Source organism: Juglans microcarpa x Juglans regia, chromosome 8D, assembly GCF_004785595.1.
Source record: "Juglans microcarpa x Juglans regia isolate MS1-56 chromosome 8D, Jm3101_v1.0, whole genome shotgun sequence".
NCBI classification, from domain to species: domain Eukaryota; kingdom Viridiplantae; phylum Streptophyta; class Magnoliopsida; order Fagales; family Juglandaceae; genus Juglans; species Juglans microcarpa x Juglans regia.
The window spans coordinates 23,704,047-23,714,042 of record NC_054608.1 but is presented as its reverse complement, the minus strand read 5'-3'; the positions used below and the strand labels follow the sequence as shown (position 1 = coordinate 23,714,042).

General features: G+C 42.7%; 1 non-coding gene across 1 annotated transcript; it reads left to right on the top strand.

Moving 5' to 3' along the window:
- Window positions 1-3,275: 3,275 nt before the first annotated feature.
- On the top strand, window positions 3,276-3,383 carry LOC121243772. Its single transcript, XR_005936260.1, has one exon. It is a non-coding gene; the product is annotated as a small nucleolar RNA R71 (small nucleolar RNA).
- Window positions 3,384-9,996: the final 6,613 nt, after the last annotated feature.

Below are 9,996 nucleotides of genomic sequence, written 5' to 3'. Positions count from 1 at the left end.
GTAACTCAAGTTCTTCCTTTTTTTCTCTATTTTTTTTTTATTCCTTTCAAAATGAAGAATTCCACATCTAGTACATACTTGGAAATAACAAGGATAGGAAAAATTAGTATATAAGCTATACTTCAATGTGGAGAGGCATGCATGTGGGCATATGAAAAGAAAATGTTACATGTGTTTATTGGCTCAAAGTTGGCTACTAGGGGTCTATAATGGAAAGGGTTAGCTTGAAAGGCATAAACGTTGATCCTAAGTTGACCTTCGTCATATCCCAAGTATATCCACCATCTTACCACAAACCATGTAATGATATTCTCAAAAGAAGTGTCAAATTCAACATATCAATGAACGCTTATCACAATTTATTGCATTTGTAGGCTCTCAATCTTCTCCAAAACTCACATTAATACTTAAGCAAAAGAGTTCTCTAGCTACATTTGTCAAACCACCATCTTACCACAAAGCTTGGATGAGTGCATTAAAGATTCTGTGAATGCCTCAGCAAAAAATGATTATGGTGGGTTTGATGAATTCACGAAGATGGCTATGAATGAGAATGAGTATACATGTGAAAATGATGATGTGTGATGCAAAACTAAAAAAAAAAAATTGACACATGAAAATATGCCACAGAGTTCCAACAAGCATTTTCAATACAAAATTTGCACCACCACCCTGAACTTAAATGAACCAGTGTCCTCAATGTTTGAGAATCAAATTTGACTGGGTAATAACTAAAAAAGGTAGAATACACCTGATGAGTGACGTGGGTAGCTCGCTAAGCATCAAAGATGGTAACCTGAAACGACAAAATGAAACTATCCTGCAAACAAAAATAAAGAAAACAACAGCAAACAAAAAGGGAAAGAAAGAAAATAAGAGAAAATAAAAATAAAACAAAACAAACAAAACAAATAAAGAAAAACATACCTGCGTGGTGTGATCAAGGTTGATTCACCGGATCCACAAGTGAAATGTCTTCCACTTCCAGAACTTGTCTATCATTTAATACTTTAAGGCTTTAACCATTTACTTTAAAGATCTTACCATCCTTAGGATCCTCTATTTCTACTGCCCCATTTGCAAAAACATTCTTCACAACAAAAGGGCCAGTCCACCTAGACCTATGTTTTCCTGGGTGCTTATGGAGTCTAGAACCATATAAGAACACTCCATCATTAGGCTTAAACGTCTTCCTACCAATATTTTTATCATGAGACGCTTTCGTTTTACCCTTGTAGATTTTAGAGTTCTCATAAGCATCATTTCTCAACTCCTCTAACTCGATTGACTGAAATTTTCTAAGCTTATCCTCATTCAATTTAGAAGAAATACTAAAAGGTGAAGTGTCACCTCAGCTAAGAAATGCATGCTTAAGACCTGGGGGCAATGGCTTCAATTCCAATTTGGGACTATCCATGCTTGAAGGAATTTGCTTTTCACTTTTCTTAGACAGCTCCTCAAATTTCAACTACCAAATATGTGGGCCATAATTCTGAGGTTCATCAAAAATATCACAAATATCAACAACATCAGATAAATCATTCATAGTATCAAATTCAGAATTAACAAGAAAATATTCAAGAGAATCAGAATCATGAGTTGTGTGAACTCCCTTGTCTATGAGTGTGTCAATCATGTATGTTTGGTGGCACTCATTATCCTCCCTGGGCTAATTATTGATGTGGAAAATGTTGACCTCCATGATCATGTTTCCAAAAGATAGTTTCATCAGCCCATTCCTGCAGTTTATAAGTGCATTAGCCATAGCAAGGAAATGTCTACCTAATATGAGAGGAATCTTAGAGTCAAAGTTAACAATGAACTGAGTATCCAAAATTAAAAAATCAACAGAGTAGTAAAACTTGTCAATTTGGATCAAAACATCCTCAACTATCCCTCTTGATTTTTTAACTGAACGGTCAGCCAATTGAAGCATAACAGAAGTATGCTTAATTTCACCCAAACCAAGCTGCAAATAAATGGAATAAGGCATCAAATTTACACTAACTCCTAAATCTAGCAACGCTTGCCCAAACTCATGATTCCCAATATTACATGCAATGGTTGGACAACCAGGATCCTTGTACTTAGGAGGAATTCGCTGCTAAATTAGAGCACTAACTTGTTCTGTTAGAAATGTTGTCTTCTTAACATGATACTTCCTCTTAACTGTACACAAATCTTTGAGAACTTTTGTATAAGTAGGAATTTGTTTAATAACATGCAAAAGAAGAAGATTGATCTTTACCTGCCTGAGGTTCTCCAAGATTTCATTGCTAGAATCCAAAGTTCGCATACCAGATTTTAAAGCTTGAGGAAATGGTACCTTAACTGGGCTCTTGATTACCTCGGCTTCCTTGGGCAACTCAGCACTATCTTTGCTTTGTTCCTCTTCAACATCCTCTGGCTTATCAGTTGTTGGGATGTGTGAGGACTTACCACTTCGTGTCACAATGGCATTGACCTCCTTCAAATTTCCTTGAGCCATATGTTGACCTTGGGGTATGGATTGAGCTTGAGAAGGGAACTTGCCACGCTCATTCACACTCAAGGAGCTCATCAACTTGGATACTTGGCTCTTTATCTCCTTCTTTTCTTCAACAACCTGCATAATCAAAGATTCAAACTTTTAGTCTTACCCTGTGCCTCAATAAAAGCATGCAAAGTGTCTTCTAAAGGATTCCTAGAAGATGAAGGTGCATGATATGGTGCAGGGTATGATCTAGGGGGTTGTACAGATAGCTGGTTTCAGACTTCTAGCTAAAATTGGGGTGATTGCGCCACCCCGAATTATAGGTATTGGAATAAGGTGTAAAAGGCTTCTTGTACATACCTAAGGCATTACATTGTTCCTCATACATCCCTCTCATCTCAGCAAATGTGAGACACTCTTGGGCGAGGTGATCTACCCCGCCACACACAAAACATGGTCCAAAAGACTCTGCATGATTAGCCACGTGTGTTGGCTTTAAGTCCTTAGTCTTTAACCCATCTAGCTCCCTAGTGAGCATCTCAACCTTAGCCTTTAGGCTATCCTCTTCCTTGAGATGGTAAATTCCACCACCATTTGGGTTTCCTGCAGGTCGTGACCTATTTGTGCTTTCAGTAGCACTATGTCCAGTCCAAGTGTGAGCTTTTTCAGCAAGCTCATTGAGGTACTCTATGGCCTCATCAGGATCTTTATGTAAGCACTTACCATTACACATCATCTCCACAAATTGGCACTCTCTAGGTGTAAGTCCCTCATAAAAATAGCTCACTAAGCGCCAATTCTCATACCAATGGTGAGGACACATACTTAACAACTCCTTAAATCTCTCCCAAGACTGATACAAAGTCTCACTATCCTTTTGTGCAAAGGTGGAGATTTACCTTTTTAGTATATTGGTCTTATATTGGGGAAAATATTTATTATAGAAGACCTGAGTCATCTCATTCCATGACCCAATAAATCGGGGTCTCAATGAGTATAGCCAACTCTTAGCTCTATCCTTCAAAGAGAAAGGAAAGAACTTAAGTCTCACAACATCAGCAGCTGCATTTTGACTATGAAAAGTCGCAACTACTTCCTCAAACTCCCTAATATGCACATATGGATTATCATTTTCCAAGCCATGAAAAGTAGGGAGTAACTATATCATCCCAGTTTTAAAATCCAGTTGGCGAGTATTAGCTGGAAACATGATGCATGATGGTGCGGCTGTGCGTGTAGGGTGGAGGTAATCATGAAGAGTTTTAATAGGTTGATCTTTGTGTTCACTCATTTCTTCGGGACTAGATGGATTGTCAAATAAAGGATTTAAAAAGCTTGATTCTGACTCTTCGACATGCCTACAAGCAAATCTACCCAAGGTGTCTCTATATTTGTGCATGCAAGATAACAAAATACTAAAAACTAAAAATACTATGAAAGGAAAGAAAAAAAAAATAATGCAACAAGCTAAAAGAGGGAACGAAGTTACTGCCTTTACAAACTGCTGAAATAAAAACCTATTGATTTAATTCTTTACTGCAATATCGCTTCCTGAGTATATTGTCGTCATTGGATTTTCTCAATAGTAATAATAATTTACGTATTTTAAAAGTGGTGAATGATTTTTCAAAGGGTTACATTTAGTTTAATCTTGGTTTATAAATCTATATCTTCCGATTGAGAATATTAAGAATTGAGTTCCCAATTGAGTTATTCAATGAATTAAGAATAATTAAAATACCATATTTGTGCAAGGGATTCCCGACGCTTTACTTTTTGTTAAACTTGAGTACTTTTTTCGTTAGTCACTTTGTTTCACTTAATTTGTATTTAAAATTAATCTTTGTTTTCCTTAGTTTCTTTGTTCTTTCTACAATTCTTTTAATATGTCTCTCTGAGGAATCGACACCCCAAAGCTGTGCTACAACTACCGCATTATTCTTTGGGCGTAACCACTCATCCACTAAAGTGAACCCATGATTCACCTTAGGATTAAGACACTAAGACCTTAGTCTTACTTTTCGTACTAACCATATTCGACGCATGATTCCGACCGATGGAATCACGCATCTCAATCCTAACAATACACCCGTCACTACCTTCATGCACCTTAGCCCATACTAAATCCTTATTCCCATCCATATAAGCTACACGGCTCTAAGTCAACTCCAAGGCTTAAGCACTGTGTAACTGTGCTCAGGACAGATTACCTATTACATATGGTGAATCCGTCCGGCACATATGTCTAACCAGATTACACATGTACCTTACCCCTTTATCACCTAAGATCAACATATGACATGTTGATCACCGGCTCCCAAGGACAAGGGTTATACTCCGATACCAACCTTCTCTTAACCAGGCTAGCATGACTCTTCATGCTATCCGTTCCTTTTTAACAGTTCATCCCAACACTTAACATGATAAGGCTCCATTTACAATCACGCCTTATGTCATGTCATATAGCTCGAGACTACATCCGAGCTACACCATGACCTTGTCACGTCACCTGACATCTGGCTACGTCATTTCTTACATCAACCCTTAACTCAACACGAGTACGGTTCCTCACGTACTCCTGTCACATCGTGACATCTCGTCACGTTCCTGCTACGCCATTTCTACAATAACTCTTCACCCATCAAAAGCCTGACTGTCAGGAACCACATCACTTTGTGACGTTGCCCAGTCATACTTCTGCTGCGTACTCTTATACTTGTTCTACTACTTCATGCATATTCCTAGGCATAAGTCCATCACGGTGACACTTGTCACCTCAGACTACAGGCTACGCCATAACAACTTTGGGACACTGTTCCACAGTTTTTGACACTATTCACCACTTTCCACACCCATCAATCACACAACCATCCTTATCTCTGCAACACGCCACACGTAGTGTCGCTGCCTAGTGGAGTACACTCCATGTATACTCCCTTCATACACTATGACTCATCACCATTATGGCATACTTGCCATATGGTGCATCTCTCCACCACATAGAGTACACTCCATGTGTACTCTCTTTTTACACTCGTTACGCCACATTAGCTGTAACACCCCGTATTTTAGTGTATTTTTACTGAAGGATTATTTTTATTTGTTCAAAAATTTATTCTCTTATTTTAAGTTTATCGAATTTTTAGTGGGTTTATTTTTATGATTTTTAGTTTGTGAAAAATTAAATTTGATATGTTTCCTTAACATTAATTACTGTTATGCATTTGAATCTCTCTTTATTTTAAATTAATTGATTGTTGGATTTAAATATTTTATTTTTATTTTATCATTACGTTTAAATTATTTTAGTTGAGATGCAATTTTAAAATCATTTTCGTTGGATCGTTTTTTGTGACCCAAGATGTGGGGATTGGACCTCATTTCTTTCCCTCCATTTTTCCTTTTCCCTCTTCTTTTCTTTTCTTTTTCTTTTATTTTTCTCTTTCTTTTCTCTCCTCTCTCTCTCTCTCTTCCCGCGCGGCCTTGCTCCCCTCTCTACCCGCCCGTTTCTCTCTTCTCCCAGCCCAGCCGCTGCGCGCCGCCGTGCACCTCACCGCCCCACCCATCAGCTTCCCCACCGGCCGGCGACCACCTCCCTCCGTTTCCAGCTCCTCCATCGCTGCCAATAGCCCCCACGCACCACACCAAGCCGCGGCGCTCTCTTCACTCCAACGCCGCCGTAGCACCACCACCGGCCACCATTTCTTCACCACTTCATCCTCGACCTCCTAGCAACCCAATGCACCCAACCCCAGCTCCGATCCGTCACCGGTGAAGCCTATCTATCTCCATCTCCGATTTCGACATCTTTGGCCTAAACCCACCCTTTGCGCTGCCACCTACGGCAAACCACCACCACCACCATTGGCTTCACCGTCCTCTCTAGGCCCTACCTTATCAATTTCGGGTCTTAGTTTGTTCCCATTCAAAAGTGGGTATTTGAGACTCATGGTCACAGTGTATTTTACACTGTTACGTTGCTGTGTCACCACCTTTTGCAGCTCCATGATCCTTCGGAAATTATTATATAGTACTGTAAGTATTTTTCCAAAGAACTATCGTGATTTAAATATATTTTTGCACTAACTCATATTATTGTAATCTGGTTGGACATGCCGGACTGAGTTTGAGGAGTTCGGGGGTCGGATTGATTGTGGATGGAGTTGTGTATTTGGTTGGTATTGTGAAATGTTGGTTGTTGGTATGGTGTTCATGTACATGGCATATTGCACGCATGATCATGTTTGTAAAGGAAACTGGGTTTTCGTGTACATGCATTCATGTTCATGTGTTTCATGAAAATTGGGTTTTCATGTGTTAAAGGATTTTGGGTACGTGTGTATCACGACCCCAAGCCGAGATGGGGTATTATCTCGGTGGAGCTCCTCTGGTCACTTGGGAGCAGAATATACTGAGTGACGTCCCCTGGATTGTCGCTGGGCAACGATGGGATCGGACAAGATGGTCTCGTGCCGACTCTGTGGCCCCTCTGCTAGTGGGGGCTAGAGGATGCTTGGCTACGAACGCGCTGGGCGCAGAACTAGGCATCGCTCATTGCGTAGTGGGTCCTTGACCACGAACGTGCTGGGAGCAGAACTGAGCATCGCTACAAAGCCAGGACATGCGGATGATCCCTAGAGGAGATCATGGTGCATTGGTTAATGGAATAATGAGCTATTTTCTAGAAAAATAGCGTGTGTTGATTAAAAGGATTTTATGTGATTCATTTTCTGGGAAAAATGAGGTTTTATTGATTTGGGTCATTTTCTGGGAAAATGGAGTATTATTTTTGGGCCAAAATGGGATTTTGGCGTGTGTTGAAAATATCTATTTTCGGAAAAATAGTATTTTTGGATCTAAGGCATATTTCATCATATGCATGCATGTTGGTCGCATTAATGTATTTTTTATCTTGTAGTTGTTTGGTCTATACTTACCTGCAATTCCATTTTGTGGTAACGCAAATTTCGATGCAGATGAGGCTGAGGGTGAGCCTGAGGATTCGGCTCCGCCCGAGGAGTGATCTGGGATCACTCGTTTTGGTTTGAGACTTGTAAAATATTTATTTTGGATGACTGTATAATTTTTAAACCTTTTTACTGATTGTTTAAATTGTATTAACCATTCTGGTACTTAGTTGACTTAATTATCCGCTGCGTTATTTATTGTACACTGTTGCATGTACACACACTTGGCACTATCGTTGGGATGTGTGACCCTGTTGTCACCATCCTGGCGTCTCGATTCCCATGTCTCCTTACATGGGGGTCGGGGGCGCCACATCACCATTATGGCATACCCGCCATATGGTGCATCACTCTACCACATGGAGTACACTCCGAGTATACTCCCTTCATACACTACGACTCATCACCATTATGACATACTTGCCATATGGTGCATCTCTCCACCACATAGAGTACACTACACGTGTACTCCCTTTTCACATGCTACAACCTATCATCAATATGGCACATCCACCATACGATGCATCACTCTACCACATGGAGTACACTCCACGTATACTCCCTTCATACACACCATGCCACATCCCCACTATGGCATACCCACCATATGGTGCATCACTCCACCACATGGAGTACACTTCTCGTGTACTCCCTTCACACTCGTTACGCCATATCACCATTATGGCATACCCGCCAGATGGTGTGTCACTCCGTCCTCCCTTTACACACATCACGCCATACAGGGTACACTCCACATGTACTCCATACACGTTACGCCACATCACTACTATGACATACTCGCCATATGGTTCATCGCTTCATCCTCCCGCTCCATCCTCCCGTTCACACACATTATGCCATACTGAGTACACTCCATGTGTACTCCATACACGTTACGCTACATTACCACTAAGGCATACCCGCCGTATAGTGTGTCACTCCACTACATGGAATACATTCCGCAAGTACTCCCTTCATACACGCTATATCATACAGAGTACACTCAGCGTGTACTCTTCCAGTTCCACATTACACCAGGAGGGTATATTTTACATATACTCTCCTTATCCCACACTATGCCACACACAGAGTACACTCAACGTGTACTACTCTCATTTCCACTTGCCACGTCACCAATACAGCACATACTCCGCAACCACACTATACCGCACAGTCCACAACACTGTACAACACAATTCCCAACTACACTCCACACTATAAACCGCACTACACAGATAAGCCCAACACTTCACTACACAGAATGCCCAACACTTCATAGCACAACACATCACAAAACGCCCAACACTTCGCTACACAGCACATCTCCATACTACACAGTCATTCCCCTAATACTAACAGCACAGTCCACAACCTAGTCCACTACTTAACATCTAACATAATTAAAAGGGATAGAGAGTTATACCATCAATGGGATAACCCGTGCGTTGCTCGTTGATCGTCACGTTTGATGACGTTGGAAAGGACGTACGGGGTGGCTACACCACGTACGGGAACCATTTGAGCGTTTGGATCGCTAGGTGTGGTCTTTGAGGGGCTCGTGATGGCCTTGTGATGGTGGCAAGGAGCGTAACACGGTGGATCAAGTCGTGTGCAGTGGCTGTCAGCCACGCGCAGTGACTGTCCATCACGTGCAGTGGTTACCCACCACATAAAGTAGTGATTTGAACCTAGGGCTTGGCTAAGGGAGGTGCGGTGGATCTCGTGGTGGCGTCGAGGTGGGGCCCCGGTGGCTCACGACGGCGGTTCAAGGCCGTGAAGTGGATGAGAGGTAGTGGGAGAGTGAGAGAGAGTGTGTGCGCAGGCCATGGAAGGTTGGGTTGGGTTGGTGGTGGCCTGAAGAGGCTGAAGGTGGCGGTTACCCGCCGTGGGTGGCGGCGCATTGCGGTGGGAGTGTAGAAGCCGTGCGTTAGAGAGAGGGAGAGTCCGTGCGAGAGTGAGAGGCTTGAGAGAGGTGGAGAGCTTGGCTGACTTGGAGGAGTTCGGGGAGGAGCTATGGTGGCCAGGGGAGGCACTTGGTGGCCGTGGGTGCCGCGCACTGGGGCGCTAGAGGCTGCGCACGGTGAAGCCGTGCGTGGGTGTCTTCATGCATTCGACAGGGAAGGTGGCTACATGGGAGGGGCTGAGTTCGCTGAAGGATGATGACCGGTGGCAGAGGAAGCTGCCGTGGAGGTGGTGGCGACGTTGGGCGGTGCACAGCGGTGGAATGGGCATCATGCCCATTCAGGCTTTGCACTTCCAAGGGAGAGGAAGAGAGAGCATGAGAGGGAGGGACTGCCATGTGGAGGTTCGCCGGAGGGAGGAGGTGCAATCGGTAGTGGATGTGAGGCTCACCGGCGCACGGCGGCGCCGAGCTGTGCAATGGGAGCTTCGGCGAGAGAGAGGGGTGCTGCGTACTACGTACGCCGAATGAGAGGGAGGAGAGAGAAAGGGGAAGGAAAAGTGAGGAAGAAAGAGAGAGGGTTTGGGTTTATAATCCAGTCCCTTCGTCTTGGGGTCTACGCAAAGATAAAACGATGGGGGATTAAAATACTGATT